Source organism: Somniosus microcephalus, chromosome 1 (assembly GCF_052327205.1).
Source record: "Somniosus microcephalus isolate GS21.2 chromosome 1, FLI_Smic_1.0, whole genome shotgun sequence".
NCBI classification, from domain to species: Eukaryota; Metazoa; Chordata; class Chondrichthyes; order Squaliformes; family Somniosidae; genus Somniosus; species Somniosus microcephalus.
Window position 1 is genome coordinate 235,044,020 of NC_140987.1, and position 26,948 is coordinate 235,070,967.

Here is a 26,948-nt window from a genome sequence, read left to right on the forward strand (position 1 = left end):
ACGTTTCGTCTGGCTATAAACTTTGCGCAGCGCCAGTTCTAACGCCTCAAGCGGGGCTATACCCAATTTCTAGGCCAATGTATATAAAACTAAGCTACTCATCCTTGTGTATTCCCTTAGTGTCTGTTTTCTGTGTTCCTTTGCCTCTCCTACTGCTCCTACGAGGTGCTTCCCCAATGGCTGCAGCATGGGTGGTGGAAGGCCGCTGACCTTCAATTGAGAAGACTGCAGATGGCCATGGAGGATGACCTTGAGCAGCCCTGGGCCTAGAGGACCCAGCTTCAGCCTGCACCAACTCGGCCTGAGTGCAGCAGTCTGGGCTGGCTGGCTGACAGGCAACAGCAAAGGCACTGGCAGAGTGGCAGTGGTGAGAGCAAGAATGCAGTCATTCTAAGAAAAGAAAGCAGATTCGTGTTCCATAAAGCCACTGCCACTCTCCTGGGGCAGCGCCTCAGCAATCTTACTGATCTATTGGAGAACAGATTGATGGACTGGTGAGATGCCCTGGAAGCCCCTCAGACTGCTGCCATCGTGTTACCCAAAGCCACGATGGCAGCAGTCTGAGCTTGCAAGGTAGTAGTCTGAGCTTTCACTCAGAAATTTGATGGAGGTTGTTTGTGCTGCAATGGAAGCTGTGACATTGCCTATCAGACGCTGCTTCATGGTGGGTTCCACAGGTGTGCTGATGGAGGTGCCCGCCCGTTCCATGTTGGAAAGGATGGGCTCCAAGCTCTGCACAAAGCCCTGTGCCAAGTTAGTGCTGGCCTCCTCTATGCTCCTTGACATTGTGTGCAGGCTTTCTGGCAGGCTTTCCAGTGCACCAAGCATTTGGTTGTGTACACCCATCAGCCTACTTCTGTAGCCTGGCCCATCGAAGTCCACATCTGACTCCTCTGCAGCAGAACTAGTGTGAGACCTCGCCTTCCAGCGAGCTGGCACCTACGCTATCTTTTCCCCCCTTCATGGCTCCTGTGCACTTGTGCCCAGTGTCTCCCCACCTGCGGATCCCTCCTCTATGCTAGCCTCTAAAATACATGCAGTGTTAGTCTCTGAGCTGGTGCCTCAGCGATGCCCCATCCCATGATGGCCAGCACTGTCTCCTCCATGGGAGTTAAAACATGCAGCCGCGCTTGTCCTCCTCTAGTTCTTTCGTGCTGCATCCTGTTGTATGTCACCTTCTCCAGCAAGAAAGAGGGTGTGATGAAATATTCCATTCATCACTGCCTGTGACTGTGGTCGGTTTCAGGTTTCTCCTCACCATTGTATTGTATATCACTGCCTGTGACTGTGGTTGGTTTCAGGTTTCTCCTCACCATTGTATTGTATATTGGAATGTATGGAATGCATTGTGTGTAGGGCTCTGCCCATACCTGGCCCCTATGTAAGCAAGCAGTCTGGCCTCATATCCAGTACTGCAGATCTCCAGATGGAAGATACCTCTCTCCACTGCGTGTTATCTTCTAAGTTAATAAAAGCCTTGTTTTGTTTCGCTAACATCGAGTCTCGGAATTATTGAGGCACATCAATTTTATTAACTTATTTTTCAACACAATGGACCAACTCCTGAAACCCGAACGTTTGGATTTGGATCAGCATGCTCCGGACGCATCAGCACGATTCGGACACTGGTTTATGTGTATGGAATTCTTCCTGGACAATTCCGCAGCCGTCAAAGACGCTACGGACGCTGCGAAGATGAAACTCGGAATTCTGCGGAATTGGGTAAGCCACCGGGTTTACCCCCTCATCCAAGACGCCGACACGTACCTGGCCGCCTGCGACATCTTAAAGGCGCATTACCAGCAGCCTACGAATGAGGTGTATGCTAGGCATCTGCTCGCCACTCGCGCACAGCGACCTGGGGAATCGGTGGAGGAGTTCCTAGGCACCCTGAAAATGCTTGGCAAAGACTGCAAGTGCCGAGATGTAAAAGCCGCAGTGTACACCGACGAGGTTGTTCGCGATGCCTTTATCACAGGCCTCAGCTCCACTTACATCCGGCAAAGACTGCTGGAAAAAACGGGATTGGACCTGAAACAGGCTGCGGACACCGCGCGATCCCTGGATGTGGCCCAGAGAAACTCGGACGCCTACTCTTCCGCCCACGCCGTCCACGCCGCCACGTGTGCACCAAGGGCGCCGCCATCTTGGAAGGCATCTTCCCCGCCCGGCAGCCCGACACCGTCGGGGCCCCACTCTCCCCCCAGAAGCCCTACGACAGCCGCGACGCGTCGGGGACCCAACTGCTACTTCTGCGGGCAGCCAAAGCATACCAGAAACCTGTGCCCGGCGAAAGGCACCACCTGCTTTAAGTGCGGTAAGAAGGGGCACTTCGGGAAGGTGTGCAGAGGGAACCCCGCCGGAAAACCAACCGCCGGAAAACCCGCCACCGCCGCGTGCGCGCCGTGGGAGCGGCCATCTTGGACGCCATCTTGCCCGACCTCGTGGGGTCCGCCATCTTATGAGCAGACAGCGTGGACGCCACCTTGTCTCGATCAGGGCCCTACAGTGGCATCGGTCACAGTGGACCAGACCAGGCCGCACTCGCTATCCAAGTCAATGGTGGACATCGAGGTAAACGGGTGCAGGGTTAAATGTTTAATTGACAGTGGAAGCACGGAGAGTTTTATCCACCCTGAACTGGCACAACAACTCTTCCTAAAGGTGGTCCCTACTCAGGGTACCATCTCTATGGCTGATAAAACCCAAACATCGACCATTCTGGGTTACTGCATGGTACAATTGTCCGTTAACGGAACTGTTTATGATAATTTTAAAGTATTAATCATGAAGAATCTATGTGCGAGCGTGATCTTGGGCCTGGATTTCCAGTGCAACCACCAAAGCATCACGCTCAAGTACGGTGGGTCCCAGCCGCCCCTCACAGTGTGCGGTCTGGCTACCCTGAAGGTAAAGCCGCCTTCGCTATTCGCGAACCTTACCCCTAACTGCCGGCCAATAGCGACCAAAAGCAGGAGGTACAGCTGGGAGGACAGGCGGTTTATCGCGACCGAGGTAGACAGGCTCCTGAAAGAGCGCATTATTGAACGCAGCAACAGCCTGTGGCGTGCCCAAGTGGTAGTGGTAAGGGGTAGCGAGAAGAAATGGATGGTGATCGACTGTAGCCAAACGATCAACAGGTACACCCAACTAGACGCCTACCCGCTACCCCGCATATCAGAATTGGTGAACCAAATCGCCCAATACCGGGCGTTCTCCACCATCGACCTTAAGTCAGCGTACCACCAGCTCCCTATCAGACCAGAGGACCGCCCGTACACCGCCTTTGAGGCGAACGGACGCCTCTACCAATTCCTCAGAGTACCCTTTGGGGTGACGAATGGGGTCTCGGTCTTCCAGAGGGAGATGGACCGCATGGTCGATGACCACCACTTGCAGGCAACCTTCCCCTGCCTCGACAATGTCATCAACCACAGTCACAGGCAGTCACCATCTGCGGTCACAACCAGCAGGATCACGACTCGAACCTCGAGAGATTCCTGGAAACCGTACAAAAACTCAACCTCACCTACAACGAGGACAAGTGCGTTTTCAACACCACGCGCCTCTGCATACTAGGCAGCGTGGTGGAGAATGGGGAAATCGGACCAGACCCCGACCGATTGCGCCCCCTACAGGAGCTGCCCCTGCCCAACACTCCCAAAGCCCTGAAAAGGTGCCTGGGGTTATTTTCTTATTATTCCCAATGGGTCCCCAACTACTCCGACAAAGCCCGCCCCCTCTTGAAAGCATCCTCTTTTCCGCTCTCTGCTGAGGCCCACGCCGCCTTCAAAAGCATTAAGCAGGATATTGAGCGGGCCACGCTACAGGCAGTGGACGAGAACACTCCATTTCAAGTGGAAAGTGATGCGTCTGACTTCGCCTTGGCGGCCACCCTCAACCAGGTGGGGCGGCCCGTAGCTTTCTTCTCGAGGACCCTCCAAGGGCCCGAGATCAGACACTCCTCCGTGGAAAAGGAGGCCCAAGCCATCGTGGAGGCAGTGTGCCACTGGCGCCACTACCTAGCCGGCAAACGCTTCACCCTACTTACCGACCAGCGGTCGGTAGCGTTTATGTTCAATAATAAACAGAGGGGGAAGATTAAAAATGATAAGATTCTTAAGTGGCGGATCGAGCTCTCCACCTTCGAGTATGACATCATTTACCGGCCAGGGGCCCTTAACGAATCCCCTGACGCCCTCTCACGAGGGATGTGTGCCAGCGCCACCGGGGATCGGCTACAGACCCTCCACAACGACCTCTGCCACCCAGGGGTCACGCGGCTGTTCCACTTCATAAAGTCCCGTAACTTACCCTACTCGATTGAGGAAGTTCGGTCTCTGACCAGGAACTGCCGCACTTGCGCTGAGTGCAAGCCTCGGTTCTACCGCCCAGATAGAGCCCACTTAATCAAAGCTACACGGCCCTTCGAGCGGCTCAGCTTAGATTTCAAGGGCCCCCTCCCGTCCGTCGACTGCAATGTTTACTTCCTGAACATTGTGGACGAATACTCCCAGTTCCCATTCGCCTTCCCCTGCCCAGACATGACCAGCGCCACGGTCATTAAATGCCTCAACAGCCTGTTCTGCCTGTTCGGTATGCCGAGCTACATCCATACGGATAGGGGGGCGTCCTTCATGAGTGAAGAGCTACGCGAGTACATGCTGTCCAGGGGGATCGCCACGAGCCGTACCATCAGCTACAACCCCCGGGGTAACGGCCAAGTGGAGCGAGAGAACGGGACAGTATGGAAAGCAGTCACTCTAGCTCTAAGGACCAAGGGCCTCCCTATCTCCCGCTGGCAGGAAGTCCTCTCGGATGTGCTCCATTCGATACGGTCGCTATTGTGTACTGCCACTAATGCCACGCCTCATGAACGAATGTTTGTCTTTCCCCAGAAATCCACCTCAGGCGTATCCATGCCGTCATGGCTCCCCACCCCAGGTCCGGTATTCATGCGAAGGCATGTGAGGGGCCACAAGACGGACCCTCTCGTGGAGCCAGTGTACCTACTCCACGCCAACCCCCAATACGCATATGTCCGGCACGCCGATGGAAGGGAGGACACCGTGTCCATAAAAGACGTCGCCCCAGCCGGTAACGACAACAACCACGGCGATAGCAGCAACAACGATCGCAGCAACCCTTACCCACCCACTACTCTTTCATCACCCCCGGAAGAACATCGACCAACGGCACCCCCACCAACTACCCCTTCAACAACCCTGGCGGCACCCCCGGCAGAGACCCAGGAGGCCCCCGGGGACACCCAGCCGACACCCGCGACACCACATCAGCCACGTCGGTCGCAGAGGACTACCAAACCCCCGGACAGACTAAATCTATAGAAGGGGTGAATGTGATGAAATATTCCATTCATCACTGCCTGTGACTGTGGTTGGTTTCAGGTTTCTCCTCACCATTGTATTGTATATTGGAATGTATGGAATGCATTGTGTGTAGGGCTCCACCCATACCTGGCCCCTATGTAAGCAAGCAGTCTGGCCTCATATCCAGTACTGCAGATCTCCAGATGGAAGATACCTCTCTCCACTGCATGTTATCTTCTAAGTTAATAAAAGCCTTGTTTTGTTTCGCTAACATCGAGTCTCGGAATTATTGAGGCACATCAGAGGGAAGTGTGTCAGTGAGTGTCCTGCAATATGTTTGGGTGATGTGGCTGTCATGGTTGAATTGTATTGTATGCGAGCTGTGAATTGTGGGTGCGAGGCTTGCAACAGTGCTAACTGTGCGAGGGTGTGATAAAGCGTATGAATTGAAGGATTGAGCACTGATTGATAGAGATTGTTGGTAGGTGGGTGATAGGGGTGTAGTGAATTGAGCAGTGTGTGAGGCTAGTGGTGCAGTTGGTAGGATATGCCATTTGAAGATGAACTCACACACCTTGACAACTCATGTAAGATCATTTATCTTCTTCCTGCACTGCATCCATGTTCTTGGAGCAACACACCTGGCATTGACCTCCACCGTTACTTGCTTCCACTGCCTCCTAAGCATATATCTGCAGAAGTTCTTGCTGCAGTTGTCACTGATGTAGCACTGCCCAGGAATGTTTGTTTTTGAGTCAGTAGTGGCAAGCACCTGAACTGGTAACCATTTGGGATGGTTTAACTGACTACAGCCACAGTGTCTGAGGACAGCATCAAAGCATCTGATAAACATTGCCCCACTGACGCTGATGCAAACTTCAGTTATTGTCAGCAACATAAAAACATCTCATCCTAAACAACATTGTTAGCTCATAATTATTGGTTTACATTGTAGAAATGCTTGCTGATCTGTACCTCAACTCCATTTACCTGCCCTTAATACACATGCCTTGATACCCTTACCCAACAAAATGCTATCGATCGCTGTCTTGAAAGCTCCAATTGACCCCACATCTACAGCCTTTTGGGGGAGAAAATTCCAGAATTCCACTGTCTTTTGTTTGAAAAAGTCTTTCCTGATTTCAATCCTAAATGACCAAGCTCTAATTTCAGATTGTGCCCCCTTGTTCTTGATTCCCCTACCAGATGAAATAGTTTATCTGTATGTACCCTAACAAATTCTTTTATTATTTTAAATACCTCGATTAGTCCACTCCTCAACCTTCTAAAGTCAAGCAACTAAAAGCCAAGTTTATGTAGCTTCTCATCACAATTCAACCCTTTAAGCTCTCGTATCATTCTGGTGAATCTGCGCTGTACCCCTTCCAAGGCCAATATAACTTTCCTGCGGTGCCAAAAATTGAATGCAGTACTCCAGATTATGTCTGACCAAGGCATCTGAAACATAACTTCCTTCTCTTTATATTTCAGCCCCCTTGACATAAAGGCCAACAATCCACCAGGCTTTTTGATAACTTTTTACACCTGTGTACTAGCTTTTAATGATCTGTGTACATGGACACCCAAATCCCTTTGCTCCTCCACAGTTCCTAGTCTCACATTTGGGTACGGAATAGAGTGCGGGAAAATAAGGCTCATCCTTACAGCTGATCCGATTATACAGAGTTACAATTCAATACTGAAAACCTATTCAGTAGTTCGTACCACTTGTGTGTTGGAGTTGGGACCAGTTTTGAGGTATTCCTGTACTTATGGGAAGACAGGAATCAGAAACATCACTGTACTGATGTCAAATATATTGGATCTGACAAAGGTCTTTGCAGTGCTTATTTTTATCATATTAGTTTTAAATGTTGCCAGGAAGTGATGATCAGTATTCAAAAGTGGCATGTCATTTTCTATCACTTCTCATTTGAACAAGAATCTGAAAGTGTCATTTAATTTGAGGGGCGCAGGGATGTTTATTGACTCAAATTTTAATCCCCAAATTCTTTTAAGAAGTAGTCTATTTTTTTTTAATTACACCATTTATTGTTTTTTTTAAATCAACCAAAACTTACTGATTCAGAATCAACTTGGATTAGCCCTAAGAATAGATTTAAATTGGCTTCACCAACACTAAGAGGGAAAAACCTGACTGGAATTCAGACATTGACTGTATCCCTCAATGTGTAAGCTTGTTAAACTGATTTCTTGACAACTCCCGCACTAGGTTTGCTGCCACTAACAAGAATGTGATTTCACAAGGTTACATTTTTGGGTACGCACCCTCTTTGAATGAAAGGATTTTTTTTAAATCCCAGAACCTGTTAGATTGTGAGAAGTCAAATTATCTCAAACGGAATCAGACGCTGCACAGATAATAATGCGAGTTTGAAAAACCAACGTCTTTGTGGTAAGTTTGAAGACTGTTCAGCTTTTGATGCCATTAATAATAAGTCAGCTTGATGCCTTTCTCTGCTGAAACGTGTACTTCGGGGGCATTTTTTATTCATGTGTAATGCTCATTAGGTGCTATGGCTGAGCTGTAAAAATGTTTCACTATTATTGATTAATAACACAATGCTAAAACATAGGTTTAGAAAAGGTTTTCTGCATTTGTCTTTGGAAGTTTCAGCCACACTCTATTAACATTCAATAGACAGGAGCGATACAATTTGTCAGAGAAACAGTCTGCTACAAAGGCATATTTTCAAATGTGTAGTCTAGTTTTCTGTTTTGTCGACTTTCATGCTTCACAAGGTTCCAAGATCAGATTCAATTCAACTTCAGTTATTTTGAATTATGATTATGATTTTAATGGAAGTAATTTTCTGAATTGTTTCTGTCCTTGCTCATTTTTTCCCTACTGTCCTGGGAATGCTGCCTTATTCTCGGGAACAATTCCACAGGCAGTGACAGCCCTACAGTGTCTCACACAAGAGGCTACTTGTCACACGCGAGCCCAGAGAGTGAGTGCCGGTAGATCCCATGAAAAGCACCATAGACATCCTGTCCTGACCCCGTGCATCCATACAGCAGGAGTCACTGGAATTGAATCAGTTGCAAGAAGCTGGGATGTATTTCTTTCTCCTAGCCCAGTATCACTAAGGGCTGTTGTATCACTCCAACTGAAATCAGCTAATGCAGATGTAAGGGGGTGGCGGGTGGCGCGTGCGCCCAGTCAGTTATGCCCCTGCCGATCTGTGAGCGGTTCGAATCGCTCCCACGCTCCTGGGTTCTAGACACCGGACTTGGTACAGGCGGCGATACAGAAAGACTCGAGTAGACAAATGGTTTGGTGTAAGAAAACCAAGGTTTTATTCAAACAGAAAACGAGAACACAGTCCTATGAGAAAATTAATAGTATAAAATACAGTCATATAAAAATAATTATACTTATACAGAGAATGGGGAACACATGGCACATCGAGGGAAAACAACTGCTTTAACAATCCCCTGATCGTTATCCCACCCCTATTGTAAGGGATTTTAGATCGCAGAGGTTTCTCTCTCTAGAGGCCTCTCTCTCTTGCACAGTAAAACCTTGAGTGGTTCAACCCACTCGCTCCTTAGGTTCTAGACACTGGCTTTGAGGCAGGAACTACAATGTAGAGAAAACTCTATAGACCAGGTTTAATGGAAACAAAATGAAATTTTATTGCATAGAGTAAAACAAATCAAATGCAAGTCAATAAAAGGTACATGGGAGGGAAAAACAAATTCATAATACATTACTAACTGAGATAGATACAGGCATATTATACTTTACAAAAGTCATCATGAAATGGGGAAACACACGGAACATCGAGGGACAACAACTCATTGTTAAAATTACCCCTTAAATGCCCACCCCCTAAGCCTATCTAGATCAGATTGCGAGGGGCCAGAAACATGCTCACCAATCCAGTTAGGAACTGCAAGAGTTTTGAAACAGGTCTGCGTTTTGATCCTTTCAGGCATCCTGTCTGCACGTGGTCGTTGCAGGCTGCGACACTCTCTCTTCTTCCTTGAGGTGAAGGTCACGGACAGGCTGGACACTGGCAAGCCTGGACGTCGGCGGGGACGGCGACCCCCTGTTTGACCATAGTTAAAGAGGTCTCTTCGCAGAGTCTAGCTGATTACCATTTTCAGCTAGATTCCTTCTGTAGGGCTGCTGTCCTTTGTCTCGTCAACGGCCCGGGGTTTGTCGATGATCTCCCGATGGTTACCCCGGGGCGGGACACAGACTCAAATCACCTTCTTGGTCTCCGCATCGACATTCCCCCACGGCTCTTAAAAGAACACGCTGGCTACCAAAAGCTGTAAAAGCTCCAAGCTCCAAAAAGCTGCACAAAGCAAAAGCAAACACTGCAAAAAGCTACCGATGGCTACCCCGGGACTCCAGTTATACTTCTCAAAGAAGCCTTTATCTCCCGCCAAATCAAGGTTAGTCTTTGTTTAACTTTTGGTGGGCTTGTATCACAACGGGGTAGTCATTATATTTAAACTGCTTTCGGGATGGCCGGTGATGGCTATCACTGGTCTGGAATGACCTTGTATTGTTTTGAATGTCTTCTTGATGTCTTTAATGTGTCTTAGATGCTCCCCTTATGAATATAAAACTGTAACCCTTTGACTGGGTAAACATTTAGATGGCCTTTATCTACAGGCTGATCTGACTGGATCTGCATCCAATCCATATGTATGTGGTTCTGTCTGGTTTCGGTTTCTCCGAAACGGCCTTCCAGAACTTACTGTGGGCTGAATCCACAAAGGCTGTCTGGGGACTGCAGGAACCATTTTAAAGTGTCCAAAAAGCTAGTCACGGGGTCTGGCGGCCAGTTTGTGTGTCCCCTTTTCCTGGGCTTCTTTTAAAACAGTCTTTTAAAAGTAACGGCCTCTTCTGCCAAAGGACCCTTATCTGACAATATTAATTTTGCAAATCTTACAGTCCCCCCTGATGATACTATAACTTGCTTGATGTATCATAAATCTGGGTGAGCAAAATTTTCTGACTCTCCAAAATCAAACCATCCCTTGTAATTACCTATCCATGATCCAAAGACACATGTATTTCCCATTTCAGAAAACCTACAGTGTACATTAAGCATCTATAGATGGCAATACATTGAATTTAAAATCTGGCACACTCATTTCCAGGCATGGAGGGGGGGCCTAATACCCCTACACCACCTGGTTCGTACATATTATCTTTTATTAACAACAACACATGTAATGAACTTCAACAATAAAAAATAAAGTACACACAAAATTACACATGAACAACCATCAAACATAGAGGAGGGAGGGAAACTTTAACTTTAGACACAGCAGCAAAAATCTAAACGGGTGTCTCCTCGTCTACCCGCACATAATGCTCCCTCCATTCTCCTCTGTTCTCATACTTCTGCGAATATCTGACCTTTTTACAGTGTTCAAACCGTAAATAGATCACAATAAAAACCTGACACACTACAAGGATATGGGAGGCTATCCTAATCCAAGAAGGGACTTCTATATTAGTGAACAGATCCCACCACTGTGGGGTCACTATATCTAGTATGCTTGCCCCTATTTCTAACGTCTTCTGCTCCAGTGTGTAAAAATGTTTCTGTGAAATGGCAACGGCTTTTAGTATCTTGGTGAGGTGTTCAGGGAGAGGGGGAATGATAAACCCAAAATGTGAAATTTTCTTTCACAGTGAGGTGAACAGTGGAAGGTTCAGGAATGGGGACAATTTGCTTTTGGGCCACTTGAACTTCTGCCTTGGGTTTGAAGCAGAAACTGCTGTCACTTACCGGACACCAGCCGTGCTGTCCATGTTGGTAGTGGGGTGCTGCAGTGGTGACACAGTATGTCCCACCTCCTATATATGCCACCTGCGGGGGCACATGGCCTTGTGCCATTGCCTCCATGATGCAATTTATCGGCTTTGCGCCAGCAGTTCTGAACCCGCACTATGGTTTCGAATAAGCATTCAAGTGCTGGGGACACAGGATGATGTGTGCTCCCCGGCTCCGGCACCCTGAGAGGTCGGTACCCGTCATTGCATGCTCCCATCGAATGATGTAAAGTGGGACCGCTGTGTAGCGAATGTCTGCACCCCCTTAAATGACTCCAATGTTCTCCACCCTGTATACCGGGCGGGTTTAGCTGTCTTTCCCATAACCGGCATTCTTAACACTATACCCATAATGGTATGATTAGACCGCCCACAGTCCACTGGCACTAGGTAGGCCTCTGAAGCTAGTCTGAGCTGGCACGGACTCAATGCATTCTCAAAAGGGTGGAGGGCTGTGAGGTGCTTGTTGCTGATCCAGGAGGGGACCAAACCTTGTTTTAAATCCTCCAGATTACTGCGGCCCTCGCCCAGTAACGCGCCCCGTACAGCACGCACGCTTCGTTCTGCGCAGCCTGATCTGACGCATTCTGATCCTCTCTGATGAGAGCATTTACCGTTTTTGCGTGTTTCTCCAGCTCAGCTATAATTTCTTTTTATTATAGTGTCATGGCCTGGTCCTCATTTAACTGAGAACCCACTACCTTATTCTCATCCGTCAGTATCTTTCTTAACCACCCTTTTAAATCATTGATCTGAGTCTGCAGCTCCACGTCATCCAGAGTGTTGATGACGGAAGTCCCTGTGTTAAAAGCTGTAAAAATATCATTTACTGTACCTCTTCTTTGTCTCCCTACCCTGTCCAAAACCTCATGTGGTGTGGTGTACAATCTGGCTCTGTCTACATCAGCAAAGTCGAATTCATAAAACTGTCTGAGCATGTTTGTTAGCAGGACTTGGTACAATTGCTCCATTTCTTTGTGGCACCACTCTGGCAATTGCACCTCGGTGAGGTTGAAAATCACCGAGGCGACCACGTAGTGCACCCCTTGGTACAGCACCTGACCTGTGGGCACTAATACCAATCCGTTCCTGGGTCCCTTGGTAGTGGTGGGGCACCTTTCCTTGCGGGCTTTGGCTACCGGAATCGTGGGCAGGGGCTTGCGGGGCGGGTGATGAGGTCAGTGGCGTTTACTGGGATCTGAGAGTATGGGACTCTGCACGCCCGTGTGCTGACGTCCCATCTCATCCCTTTTCCAGCATCCTGCCACTGTCTTTGGAAAAAGATGAGACGCCTGTGGGGCAGACGCGTTCTGAACCCCACATACACATGTAAATCCCCTCATCTGGTTCCCACCATTTGTCTCAACAGACACTCAACCCCCCATGAGTCCCCATAATGGTCCGATGGGTATTGTTACCCCGTCTCTCCCACTCAACCGTGGAGATCTTCATGGTTTTACTCAGCTTCCTGAGCCACCACCATCGGTCCAAAGGAACATGTCCCGTACAGTTCAAGCAAATCCTTTTCCCGACGGTAACGCTGACTCTGGGTGCGATGACCCTCACCCTGGGACACATTAGAGAAGTCTCTCTGTACTTAAAACCCGACTGGCTGGAGTATTCTGTCGAGTTCGACCCCAGCCATCTTGGCCACCTCCCTTCGTGGAAATAGGTGGATGTCTCCTCAACGTCACGTGTGCCCAACCCATCCGTCGCGATGGGGGCTGTGTCCCCAGAACACCCATAAACTATGGAGTCCTTGGTGTGGCCCCGACAGGCCCAGCTACACCCGATCACCGCGAACGTGATGAGAATCTTTTCCATTATCCTTTTGGTTCCTGTAATAAATTAAACAATACAGCTAGGCTCCCGAGAGATTCTGGCCTAGGTGAAGGCATGATCGGGTCTTTTGACCTCAATCCAAGCAACACACATGCTGGGCAGATTCCAAAACTATTACTTATACACATTATTGCCTTAAAATTACACACCTTATATTTAAACTTAAACTTAACTAAACTTATGTACAGCGCTGCCCGTCCCCGGGCGGCTTGCCTAATCCCTGTTTGGACTGCAGCTCACCGCTCCCTGTGGCAGGGCTGCACTGACCTGTGGCTTGGGTCCCCCGCAGCCTTTTGCTGCCAATTGGGAACTGCGTTTTTCTAGGGATCTCCCACGTCGGTGTCGGCTGGGGTAGGGGGAATCTGTCCAGAGTTTCCTTGGCTGAAGCGTTCGAGCCGATCTGCGAGGGGGTACATTTGGTGAGGCTCCCTTAGCGAGTGGACCTTTGGGTGGGACTTTAGCCCTCACAGCCCGTGGCTCCTCCACGACTGCCGGCTTCGGCTCCCTTCCCTCAGGCTCCGCCCCTTTGGGATTTGGGTCTGTGGCAGACGACTTCTCCCTACCTGTCCCTACAGGTGGAGAATCTCCGCCCCCAAGTTCTACCTCCCCTACGCCTGAGTCGAGGGCGGGATCTCCGTCCTCCGACTCCACCTCCTCCAGAATCGTGTCAGGGGCGGGACCTAGCTGTTCGGGCCCCCCCCCCGATGGCGTTCGGATCAGGAGGAGGGCCTTGGTCTTCGGGCTCCTCCTCGTCCGAGTCCCAGGCCAATGGGGAAACCTCCCAGGTGGGCGGGACAGCTTCTCCCTTCAAGCAGGCTGCGGTTCCAGCCTGTGTGGTCTGTGACTTATTGCACGCCTCAGGCTGAGGATCTCTACCCTCAGACCTGGCCTCGGCTGTTGGCTCTTCTGCACCCGGCTTAAACAGTTTGCACTGATTGATGTGAAACCATTTACAAGCCCTTAGCTGACCCTCTAAACTGCCAGCCCTCGCTGTTAACCTAGCGTTCTCCTCCCTTAAAGCCTGCTCAACTAACTTAGCCTCCGCAACCTGGCACCGCAGATATTCCTCCATTTTACAGGAGGTCTCTTCCTGTGCATGTCTTTCTAGAGGACACAGGTCGACAGACTGCGCTGGCTCTAGTCAATTCTGTGGGTTGTCAAATGGGGCCGAGGGAACCATCACACCGGTGGTGGCTGCTATCTTCCCCTGTGTGATCATAAGAGACCGCATTGTCTCTAAAATTGATTTGATCGCAGCCGGATCCATAGCTACACCGGTTCCCTTTTCTGGGACAGGGGCTGCGGCTTGGACCTGGATTCATGCTGGGGCGGCGGTTTGGGCTTGGGCTTGGGCTGCGGGAGATCTTCCCTTATTATCCTTCCACGGATTTTTACAGTCCTTGCGCCAATGTCCATCCTTCCCACACCCATAGCAATTGAGCTTGGCTTGGGTAGGGCGACTCCCCTCCTGATGCCACACCTTTTTACTTGGGGCTGCGGGTCTTGCCTCAGTAACCTCGCATTCCAGGTACTCTATTCTAGCCTGGTGTTGGCTGGCTACAACTTGGCATTCCTGATTCAGCGCGTGAAGCGCTGTGATGAGTTTTTCCCCACCCATGGCCTTTTCCTCTATTTCTGCTTCCTGGGCAGTGATTTTGGCTGCCTGTGCTGCAATGACTCTGTCCAAAATCTGGACTTGTTTCTTGTAGCACATCAGCCAAACTGCCTTTTCCACTGACTTCTTATGTTCTTTGCTCTCTGTCCACCTGATGGCTGCGTCTACCGGACGCCCATCCAGTAAGAGATCGGAAATCCACTACTTAGTGAGATTTACCTTGCCAAAAACATAATCCGCTATCCTCTCATCCATAACATTTCATTCATTCAAACCTGGGTCTAATACATTGCAATCCTACTACCAGTGTCCTGCTGCGGTCGCCATTTTCTGTAAGGGGTTTTAGATCGCAGCGGTTTCTCTCTCTAGAGGCCTCTCTCTCTTGCACAGTAAATCCTTGAGTGGTTCGACCCACTCGCTCCTTAGGTTCTAGACACTGGACTTTGAGGCAGGAACTACAATGTAGAGAAAACTCTATAGACCAGGTTTAATGGAAACGAAATGAAATTTTATTGCATAGAGTAAAACAAATCAAATGCAAGTCAATAAAAGGTACATGGGAGGGAAAAACAAATTCATAATACATTACTCACTGAGATAGATACAGGCATATTATACTTTACAAAAGTCATCATGAAATGGGGAAACACACGTAACATCGAGGGACAACAACTCATTGTTAAAATTACCCCATAAATGCCCACCCCCTAAGCCTATCTAGATCAGATTGTGAGGGGCCAGAAACATGCTCACCAATCCAGTTAGGAACTGCAAGAGTTTTGAAACAGGTCTGCATTTTGATCCTTTCAGGCGTCCTGTCTCCACGTGGTCGTTGCGGGCTGCGACACTCTCTCTCTTCTTCTTCGAGGCGAAGGTCATGGACAGGCTGGACACTGGCAAGCCTGGACGTTGGCGGGGACAGCGACCACCTGTTTGACCATAGTTACAGAGGTCTCTTCGCAGAGTCTAGCTGATTACCATTTTCAGCTAGATTCCTTCTGTAGGGCTGCTGTCCTTTGTCTCGTCAACGGCCCGGGTTTTGTCGATGATCTCCCGATGGTTACCCCGGGGCAGGATGCAGACTCGAATCACACTCTTGGTCTCCGCATCGACGTTCCCCCATGGCTCTTAAAAGAACATGCTGGCTACCAAAAGATGTAAAAGCTCCAAGCTCCAAAAAGCTGCACAAAGCAAAAGCAAACACTGCAAAAAGCTACCGATGGCTACCCAGGACTTCAGTTATACTTCTCAAATAAGCCTTTATCTCCCACCAAATCAAGGTTAGTGTTTGTTTAACTTTTGGCGGGCTTGTATCACAATGGGGTAGTTATTATATTTAAACTGCTTTCGGGATGGCTGGTGATGGCCATCTCTTGTCTGGAATGACCTTGTATTGTTTTGAATGTCTTCTTGATGTCTTTAATGGGTCTTTGATGCTCCCCTTATGAATATAAAACTGTTTCCCTTTGTCTGGGTAAACATTTAGATGGCCTTTATCAACAGGCCGATCTGACTGGATCTGCATCCAATCCAACTGGATCTGCATCCAATCCATATGTATGTGTTTCTGTCTGTTTTCGGTTTCTCCGAAACGGCCTTCCAGAACTTACTGTGGGCTGAATCCACAAAGGCTGTCTGGGGACTGCAGGAACCATTTTAAAGTGTCCAAAAAGCTAATCACGGGGTCTGGCGGCCATTTTGTGTGTCTCCTTTTCCTGGGCTTCGTTTAAAACAGTCTTTTAAAAGTAACGGCCTCTTCTGCCAAAGGACCCTTATCTGACAATATTAATTTTGCAAATCTTACACTATACCGAACTAGATTAAGCTATGAGGGGCCAGAATCCATTCTCACCAATCCAAAGCAAAGCCAGCTGTTTTAACGGATGCGGGTTTTGAGGTTTGGTCTTCTGTCCTTTTAGGTACCCCGTCGCCACGTGGTCTCAGGGCGCGGTGCTGGAGCTGCTGCTGTGACACACCTTTCTTCTCCTTAGCTGCCTCTCACAATTGGAATAGCTCCTTTCCACATCTGTGAGTATCCTGGAGGAATAGACCACCGGCCTCAGCCTGCCGTGCCGCTCTTGGAGCAGGCTAGCACTCAGGCTGCCCCCGCTGGCTGCTACCTCCAGGAAAAACTCTTTCCCCCCATCTATGGCCCCTAGAGCTGGTGCGGTCTGCAAGTCCCTTTTGAGCCTGACGAATGCTGCCTGGCAACCCTCATCCCAAAGCCACTCCACTCCCTGTGTAGGAGTCGGAGCAGAGGGGCTGCTGTGGCTGCATAGTCCTCAATAAAGTCTCTGCAGTACCCGGTTAGCCCTAGACACGACCTCACACCCGTCACTGTGTTGGGGACCGGTAACTCTTGTACCGCCTCCCTCCTAGCCTTATCTATGGCCCTTTCTCCAGAACGCACGGCCAGGCCTAGGAATTTCACCTCCTGCTGGCCGATCTGCGCTTTCTTTGGGTTAACCTTAAAACCCTTTTGCCCAAGCAGCTCCAGCAGTTCGGCCAATAGTGGGCCATACTCCTCTCTCGAATCGGTGAACAGGAGCAGGTCATCCACATATTGGACCAACTGTCTGGGCTGGCTAAAATCCTTTAAACTGTTCACCATGCACTAATGGAAAATGCTGGGGCTGTTGTGGGAGCCCTGAGTCAAGCAGTTCCACGTGTACTGTTGCCCTTTAAACGTAAAGGCAAACTTGTACTGATCCTCCCTCCTTAAAGGGATGGACCAAAACCCATTGGAAATATCCAGCACCGTGAAAGTGGTCACAGACGCTGAGATACTTCCTATCAGGTCGGCAACTGCTGCTACCGTGGGTGCACAGGCTGAGATGTTACTATTGAGCACTCGATAGTCCACCGTGGCCCTCCAGGAGTTGTCCGGCTTTCTTACCAGCCACAATGGAGAGTTTACGTGGGTGGCTATCGGCCTCAGAACTTCCTGCTGCACTAACGAGGACATGGCTGCTTCCATGTCTGGCTCTGCTTCGCTGGGGAAGTTATACCATGGGGTCCCTATCTACGCTGACCTCAAACCCATTGACCCTCCCGCAGTCGTGTTTGTGAGTGGCAAATGTGGCTAGGTGGGCCTGCACAAATGCCTGGAACTCCTGTGGGGTGTTACTTACCATAAGCTCAAGGTTATAGTCCTCTTTGGGCTTCATGGTGCATAGGGTCCCCTTCCCTTCCTTTCCTGGGATTACTACTACCTCACTGTCCTTTCTTTTATTTGCCCCCCATAGGCACTGATTCCTCAAATCTACTAGGATCCCATGGCCTACAATAAAGTCGGCTCCCAGGACCCCTCTTCCATCCTCCACTTCCCATTTCATCAGGGCACAGGTCCACTTGGAGCAGAGCGGTCCTAACCGAATGGCGAGCGGGATGGAAAACGAGCCAGCCTGTTCTTCGCCTGTGAACTCCGACAGACTGTATGGGAACACGTTAGAGAGAGGCGAGGTGGTGGGGTTAGCGAGTAGACCACGGTGCATGATGCCCCCGTGTCCAACAGATAGGTTCCTGTCACCTTTTCTACCTCCATCTCCAAAAGGGGTCTTTTCCATTCATCATACCGGAGAGAACACAGGTAAACAGGCTGCGCTGGCTCTAGTAATGGCTGTGGGTTGGATGGGGCTGATGGGGTCAGAGCACCGGTAGCAGCTGATACTCTCCCCTGGCCAGTCAATAAGGACCTCATGATGTCCAAAAGTGACTCGACCTCTGCGGAAGGGATCCTGCCCCCGCCTTTTGGGCTGGGGCTGTGGAATCCTTTCCCTTGATATCTTTCCAAGGGTTTTTGCACTCCTTCCGCCAGTGACCATCCTTCCTGCACCCGTAACAATTCGTCTTTGGGTTGGGGAGGTTATTCCCTTCCTGGTGCCACTCTTTCCTACCCGGTCCGGGTTTTACCTCATGCACCTTCCCCTTGGGTGGCTGTGCATCAGTTCCCCTACCATTTTTATAGGCTAGAGTCCACTGTCTGATCACTGTAAGTTCAGTGGTTTGGGGATTTTTGGGGTCGAACCAGACTTCTGCCTTGGCCCGGACCTGTGGCAAGCTGTTCGCCACCAGGCAACGGAGCCAATGGGCTAGGAGATCCCTGTTCAGGAACCCCCGGTTTGGCACCCCCGGGCAGGCCCTCTGGTACACTGGCCATAGCTGGTCCGCGAAAGCCTGCGGGGTTTCCGCTGCGAGCTGGACCGTCCTTTCCACATGGGAGAAAGGACTTCCCTCATTCATCCCCATGGCATCCAGAACTGCATCCCTGAGCTCCTCATACCCGCTCTGCCCCCTCTTACACTCATCAGAGAGGGATTGGAGGAGACTACTCTCCAGGGAGAATAGCAGCATCTGGGCCTGCTGAGCGACATCGCAATCGTTGACGCTGTCTGCCTGCTCTATGTCCCTGAAGTGGATCGAGGGGTCTCCCTTTTCGGACAGCTTTGGGATATGGTTGACCATAGCCCTAAGCTGTTGGGTGCTATAAGGTAATACAAACTGGTTTTGGAGGGGTCCCTCATCGTCACCATTGACGGGTGGGCCGAACCTCCGATGCCGTGCTGGGCACATCGGTCCCGGCTCCGACCTCTCTGGCGGGGGGTGCTCCACCTCTGCCTCCACCTCTGGCATCACCCCCCCTTGCTGCCAAACCTCGCTGAAACTTGGCGCTACAGGTGCTGGTCGTGAGATCTCCTGTCCCTCAACCGGATCGTCCCTGGGCACTACCGGTGACGTTGGAACTGTCCTCCCCTCGTTCCCCATAAAATCCGCCTGACCTGCCTTTGGGCTTATGAGGCATACCATGCCTTTTGCCTTCCGGAGTGCCCGGCTCAGATTTTCTATCCACTCTTTACAGGGGCCGTGGTCTGCCTCCTCAAACCCCTGTTCACTCGTTAGCTTGTACGCTGCCTTTACCTCCTGTACTTTCTCTTCCTGTTCCCTAATCTGCCTGGCCAAGCGGGCGTTCTTCTCCTGCAACCTTAACTCATTTCCCTTGGCCTCGGTGACTTGGCACCATAGATATTCCAACTGGGCCTTGTGTTCTCCCATTACAAGCACTCTCTCCTGATTCAAGGCCTGCAAAGCTACTAATAACTTTTCCCCTGCTAGAGCCTTATCCTGGATCTCCAGGGCTGACTCCCTTAACTCGAATGCCTGTGCTGCAACGAGCCTGTCCAAAAGCTGGACCTGCTTTTTGAAACACATCAGCCAAACTGCCTTCTCTAAGGACTTCTTGTGTTCCTTTCCCTCTGTCCACTTAGCTGCTGCATTTACCGGATGCCCAGTCCTTAACAGAATGGTGATCCACTTCTTAGTGATATTCACCTTGATAAACGCATAATCAGAAATCCTTTCCTCCATCATGGTTTGCTCATCCGAACCATTGTCTATTGTATTGCAACCCTGTTGCCGATGTCCTGCCGTGGTCGCCATTTTCTATAAGGAGGTGGCGGGTGGCGCGTGCGCCGATTCAGTTATGCCCCTGACTGTCTGTGAGCTGTTTGAATCACTCCCACGCCCCTAGGTTCTAGACACCGGACTTAGGTACAGGCGGCGATACAGAAAGACTCGAGTAGACAAGTGGTTTGGTGTAAGAAAACCAAGATTTTATTAAAACAGAAAATGAGAACACAGTCCTATGAGAAAATTACTAGTATAAAATACAGGTTTATAACAATGATTATACTTATACAGGGAATGGGGAACACACAGCTCATCGAGGGAAAACAACTACTTTAACAATCCCCTTATCCTTATCCCACCCCTATACCTAACTAGATTAAGCTATGAGGGGCCAGAATTCATGCTCACCAATCCAAAGCAAAGCCAGCTGTTTTAACGGATGCGGGTTTTGAGGTTTGGTCTTCTGTCCTTTCAGGTACCCCATCGCCACATGGTCTCAGGGCGCGGTGCTGGAGCTGCTGCTGCGACACACCTTTCTTTTCCTTAGCTGCTGTCATCGTCTCGTCGCGATGGGCTCTCTTCTTCTTCTCCCTCGGGCGGTTGTCAGTGGTAATGTTATGTTAATGGGGCAGTTAGCAGTCTTCACTGCTTAGATTTTCCTACCCATTCTTCAAACGCCAGTATATCCGTTGTGGCGTAGACACCTGCATTTATCGCAGTGTTCAACAAGAGTCTTGCCTCACTATCCTCAGATACTTTCTTCCTCGAGCGTCAGCTTATAACTCGGCGCTCGAGTTTTTAATTAATACGTCTTCTGCTGCCCTTCTCTGCTCTTTGTTGGGTCTACCTTACTCTTCGTCTCGATTTGTCTTGCCTCGTTGGGCTACTATACAAATCCTGGGCTACCTGCTCAGTTTCCTCTCGCCCATTTTCGGCCTGGGTGTCCTGGATGACTATGGACTCGGGTCTCTTTCGCCTCCCCTGCTGTTGGTATGGTCATCCTCAACTGCTGAAATCTTACAGCGGGGAGTAAGTAGAGTCCCGCCACGAGGCCAGGGCTCGAGTGTGAGAGGCTGCAGCCTCAAGAGGCCGGCAAGAGTCAAGAGCCAAGAGAGCAGAGAGACAAGAGAGACAAGAGAGCGATTGCTACCAAGGGCCTACAGTTATACTCCTTTCGAATGGCCCTTATCTGCGCGCCAAATCAGGTTAGTCCATTGTTTCAACTTTGGCGGGCTTTTTTAAATGATTGTACCAATCTAAAATAACTGTTTTTAGATGGCCGTTTATCGCATCTAATGGCCTGCTGTCCGGGCTGCATTGTCATTAATGCATTTTAATCGGCCTGTCCAGCCTTGATGGCTTCCTTAAGCTGTTTCCGATTATTTATGCGGACAAGCTAATGGCCTCAAGTATAGGCCTAACTGGTTTTGATCTGTCTACGATCTGACGTAATGCATATTCCATGTTTGCTGTCTGGCTTCCAAAACACAAAGTCCTTTTTCACAGAAACTGCATTTTAAGTTTCGATTTCCTCAAAGCTGCTTGTGCTGCCACAGAGTCCAAGCTTTTAAAAATCTTGCAAGTTTTTGGTCACGAGGTGCGGACGCCATCTTTTGGGTACCTTTTTTAAAATGTTCATGCCGGGTCCCTTTTATTAATAACCTTGGGGGAATGTGGGAATTTTGCGAATCTTACACAGAGCAGATCAGGAATTGAAGTTAGGAAATTCTACTCTATCCACCAGGTTATCAGGGCAGTGCAACTGAAATCTTTTAGAAATGTTTCACTGGTTAGTATCTACAATTTGCAGCAATGGTCACATTACTAAGTTTTGCTTTTCATCTTTATTTTAGCTTTAATTCTCTTTAGTATTTGGGACTTTAAATTATTTGGTCCAGTTTAAATTCATGTTCTGATATTGCTATGAAGGCTAGTTTCAGCTTATAAAGGGTTAACTCCCAGAGATACATGAGCCATTTAGAATGTTGACTTAGGATGGTCCCCAGAGTAGGACACCATATTGGCCAGTCATCTTAGACAACAGCTTGTTTACATTTGAATTTTACATTAGCTTTGCTACAATTAACTTCATTAACACCTAGTTTAAGATATTTCTTGCCATTATGGTGGAATTCGTTTTTAATTCAATGTGCCACAGGCCTGCCCGCCTGTAGCCAACCAGCCTCTCCATCTAGCTGGCTGCGGGCGGGAAAACGAGGCCTCGCATGCAAATCAGGCCGTGTCATTAAAGTTGGCAGGGCCTGCGGGAAACCCAGCCTCCCAGGATTCCCGACAGCCTCGGAGCCCACCCCACCCCCAACCCGCCTTCCTCCTTAAAATCCAGCCCTTTAGCTTAAACAGAGTCCATGAGGTGTACACAGCAATCAAAAGCATGGGAAATACTCTGTGTGGATCTGTCAGCCCCATATTTCAGTTAACCTTTATGTTAGCTCAGTTATGAAATCCCACCATGGGCTATTTTGAGTTTCTTTGTGGGTTTTAAATGCAGAATTTTAATATTTATTATTCAACCTGTATTCATTCCGAAATGATTTTTTCAGCATTTGCTGTTAAATACATTATCAATGTTAACAAATACTTTTTCTGACACGTGGTTTGGAATTGTCACTTTAGTAACAGGATTATTTTGGTTCAAAGGAATAATTTCATGGCATCTGTAGTGCAGTGATCCTCTAGCTGTATAATTTACATTACAGCCCCCCGATGTGTCTTTGCCTCCCCCGTGCCCATGATGTGTCTCCGGCCAGCCGATGTCTCCGGTCCCCTGATGTGTCTCTGCGCACCTTCCACCACCCTCCCCCCCCCGCCATGATGTGTCCTTGGCTCCCTGCTGTCTTCGACCCTCTGATTGATCCACAACTCCCAACCCACGATCTCTCCCTCCCTCCTCTCCGCTCCCTGGCTGTGACCTGTTGCCGCCCGACAGCCAGTCTGAGTCTCATTCTGTTAAATTCAGCTGGGCCTGAGAGAAACCCGTTCTGCCGGGTTTCCCGACCACAAAATAGCCTCCCCACGGCCACTCACTCCATGCCTCCAAGTCAATATCAGGACCCTGGTTTCTAAATGTCCTGATCTATAAATCCCCCGGTGGCATTGTCCCACAGTATGTCTGCTGGCTCCTGTGTCCCTTCTCAACAGGGCTGTTAAAAAAGTGTATGATGATAACTTGGCTTTGTAAATAGAGGCATGGGGGGAGAAATTCCCCTCGAGCCCCGATTGGAGCGCTAAATCATAAAAGCTGGAAAAGTTAGCGTCAGCTGCTAAACACTTCCAGCTTCTCTGAAAATCCCATTTTTTGCTCCAAGAGCGAAGTGGAGTGCTAAATCAAGCAGCACTTCCTTCTTGGAGCTCAAGAAGAGGGGAAGTTCATGACCCGGGGTGCACCCGGGGCGAGATGCTCAGCAGCGCCACAAGTGGCCAAGCGTGGTGCTGCCGTGTTGCAGGGGCTCTTCCCTGAATTAAAGAGTTGGGTCCCATGCTGCAAACTTTGCCGTTTTTAAAAAACTTTCCTGCACCACCAGGGAGCGGAGGTGCTGCATGATCAGCCCAGCTCTCAAGTAGAGTACTGGGCTAACCAATTGCCGCACAGACCCTGCGTCCGGAGGCACAAAAAAAAAAGGTTGAATAAAATCTGACTTTTTTGCAGGGCAGCCGGCCACCTCACATTTAACTTCCGCCCCGCTAGCGGCTGGCCGTCCTGCTCATATCCCCTGCAGCAGTCGCTGCCATCGCCCGGCGCTGCTGCAGGGGGCGAAGGGGAATTTTTGTGCCGGGGCGCTACCGGGGCGATGTGCCCGGAGATGACGTCACAATCCCCGGCCGCATGAGATCAAAGTGCAACCTGGTAGCACCACCGCTAATCTCCCGCAGAATTTGGCAGGAGCCGCAGACTGCGCCATGACTGGGCAAAGAGGCCTTTGTGCACCATTAACGCCCCCCCCCCTCACGCAAGGTGAAACAGAGGGGAATTTCTCCCCCATAGAGTGAAAAAGCAAGGAAGTTATAGTAAACATTTATAAACCATTGGTTAGCACTCAGCTGGGTCATTGGCCGCGATTTTGCCAGGGCTCAGAGGGCGAGTTTGGAGGCGGGTCAGAGGTTAAAGTCATCTTGATTGATGGCGAGTTCTGCACCCGCTGTCATCCCGCCTCTACACAACCTTCCCAAGTGTCGGGTCCCCAATTTGCGAATGGACCCGACACCTAGCATCGGGAAACGGATTAAAGGCAATTAACAGCACGGTGGCATAGTGGTTAGCACTGTTGCCTCACAGCGCCAGGGACCCGGGTTCAAATCCGGCCTCGGGTGACTGTGTGGAGTTTGCACATTCTCCCCGTGTTTGCGTGGGTTTCCTCCGGGTGCTCCGGTTTCCTCCCACAGTCCAAAGATGTGCGGGTTAGGTTGATTGGCCATGATAAAAATTGACCCTTAGTGTTAGGGGGGATTAAATACATGGGGCTACGGGGATAGGGCTTGGGTGGGATGGCTGTCGGTGTAGGGACCGGGTGCTAGGGTTTGGATGATCAGCCATGATCTCATTGAATGGCGGAGCAGGCTCGAAGGGCCGAATGGCCTACTCCTGCTCCTATCTTCTATGTTTCTATTAACAAGTACTTGTCAGCAGTTTTCAGGGTCTTTTGTGATTTTTCAGCTTCTGAGTCGGGTTTTACAATGTCCAGACAACCCATCAGGTAAGTGGCATGTTGTGAGTCTGGTCTGATATTTGTGAAAAGATGACAGCTGCAGAAGTCGTGTCAATGATGCCATATTGCACATGGTGAGTTTCAGAGCAAAGAAAATGTAGGTTACTGCATTTTTAATACATATACAGATTTCTTCAGCTTACAAGCTTTAAAATCCAACTCTATGTCTAGTGCCACCTCATTGGGAGAACCTCTCTCACCACTGACAGATCGCTTCTGTCATCTCACCTGCAGCTGTCAACTATTCCAGCAACATCAGAGCCAATGAAACAATCAGACCTTGCTCCTCTGAATCCTTCCACAATCGTCCCCAACACCAACATCACCAACCTCAGCACCAACCTTCGCCACCATCACCTGATGCTGCACTGGACACAGGACATCAGCCCTTGACAAAATTGCTGGCCGGGAGTATCTCCAAGGCCAGACTTTCTTCACTAGATGCTGTAAACCCTGGCTGCCACATGATGCGCCAGGTTGACACCATCCCACACCAGCAACGTGAAGCATCCATTTAATGACAAGCCGTTCCATGCACACACATCACTATAGCGGGGCGGGGGGTGGGGAGGTGGGGGGGATTTATGACTGAGCAATCACTGGAACTAAGTAAGACACTTCTCAATGTGCACTCAGATCTGTCCAATAAGGGGCACTTTTTGAAAAAGAGATTTCACTGTATGACGACACATTAACAGAAACTTCACATGGACATTGTCTAACCCACTCAAGTGCCCATCGTTGTGTGTTGTTAGTTGGTATGCTTGCAGTAGAATGAGGGTGAGTGTGAGGGGTGGCTACTGAGATGGGGACGTGATAAAGTATGTAGGCTTCCCAAAATTCCCAGATTCACCAAAAGTTGCTAAGAAAGGGACCCGGACAAGTTATTAAAAAGCGTACCCAAAAGAAAATGGCTGCTGAAACCTCGTGACAGAAGCCTGCAGGATTTTAAAAAGCAAGGCCCTGCAAAAAGCAGGCCCATTCTAAGCTTTGAAAAGAAACTTGACATGCACGGACCTGTGAAAGACTTTGTCATTTCTAAAGCCAGACAGCTTGGAACAGATCAACTCAGGATAGACCTAATCTTGAGGCCATTAACTTTTGCATAAATAATCGGTTATAGCTCAAAGTGTATTGATTTGTATGTGGGTTCAATGACGACACATTCATGAAAGAGAATGTCTTTTAATCTAATGTGTCTTCAAGCATGTTAACAGTTTTACAGGAGACACCATCTTAGAGATCCATCTAAAACAAAACTAAAACTAAACTCTCTCTCTCACATGCCCTCTGCTGGTAAGGCATAAATAATCAAACAGGCAAATATGCTGGTAAGGCATCATAATCAAACAGGCAAATACCATCACTATTTGCTGATATCATTACATCTCCCTTTCTTAAAACAAAAGTATTTTACTTTTATCTAACAACATGTTTTCTTTGTATTACTCTGCATTTTAACTGTAACACTTAATGAACTTACATTATCATTATCATGATCAAGGTTTTTTAACCTTGTTTTGTGTGTTCACATGAAATACGTAAATACACTAGAACTTGAAGAAAGAATAAGATAACATTACTTCCTTCTATAACAAGAGTCCTTAAACTTGCTCAATGAGTCTCTCAAGAGGCTTCACGTGTCTTGAGGATTTTCTGATTGATTGTCTTTGAATCTGAGTTGTTGCCTCAGATGATGGTTTCTCAGCTGTGTGATCAGGTTGTTCAACAGTATCAGTCTTTTGACCTGCTGTGTGATCAGGTTGTTCAACAGTATCAGTCTTTTGACCTGCTGTGGCTGGTCTCATGAGAAGATCCCGACGATTTCTTCGCAGAACAGCACCCTCATCTGTCTGAATGGTGTATGATCTTGGTTGAACTTCACTCAGGACAGTTCCCTTCTGAGTCCATATGTTTGTTTTGTCTTTGAACCTTACTTGGTCACCAGTGTGGAGTTCAGGTAGGTTTTGTGTTCCTCTGTCATAGTAGTACTTTTGCTTTTCTTTCTGTTGTTCTTTGAACTTCCTCACTTTCTCCCCCTCTTTTGTTTTCAGGAGGTTCTCCGGGATGGGTAGGTTTGACCTTAGCAGACGTCCCATAAGGAGTTGGGATGGTGACATACCATACTCGAGCGGCGTTGTGCAGTATACAAGCATGCTCTGGTAGAAGTCAGTTCCACTGTCTTTTGCCTTGTACATCAGTCTTTT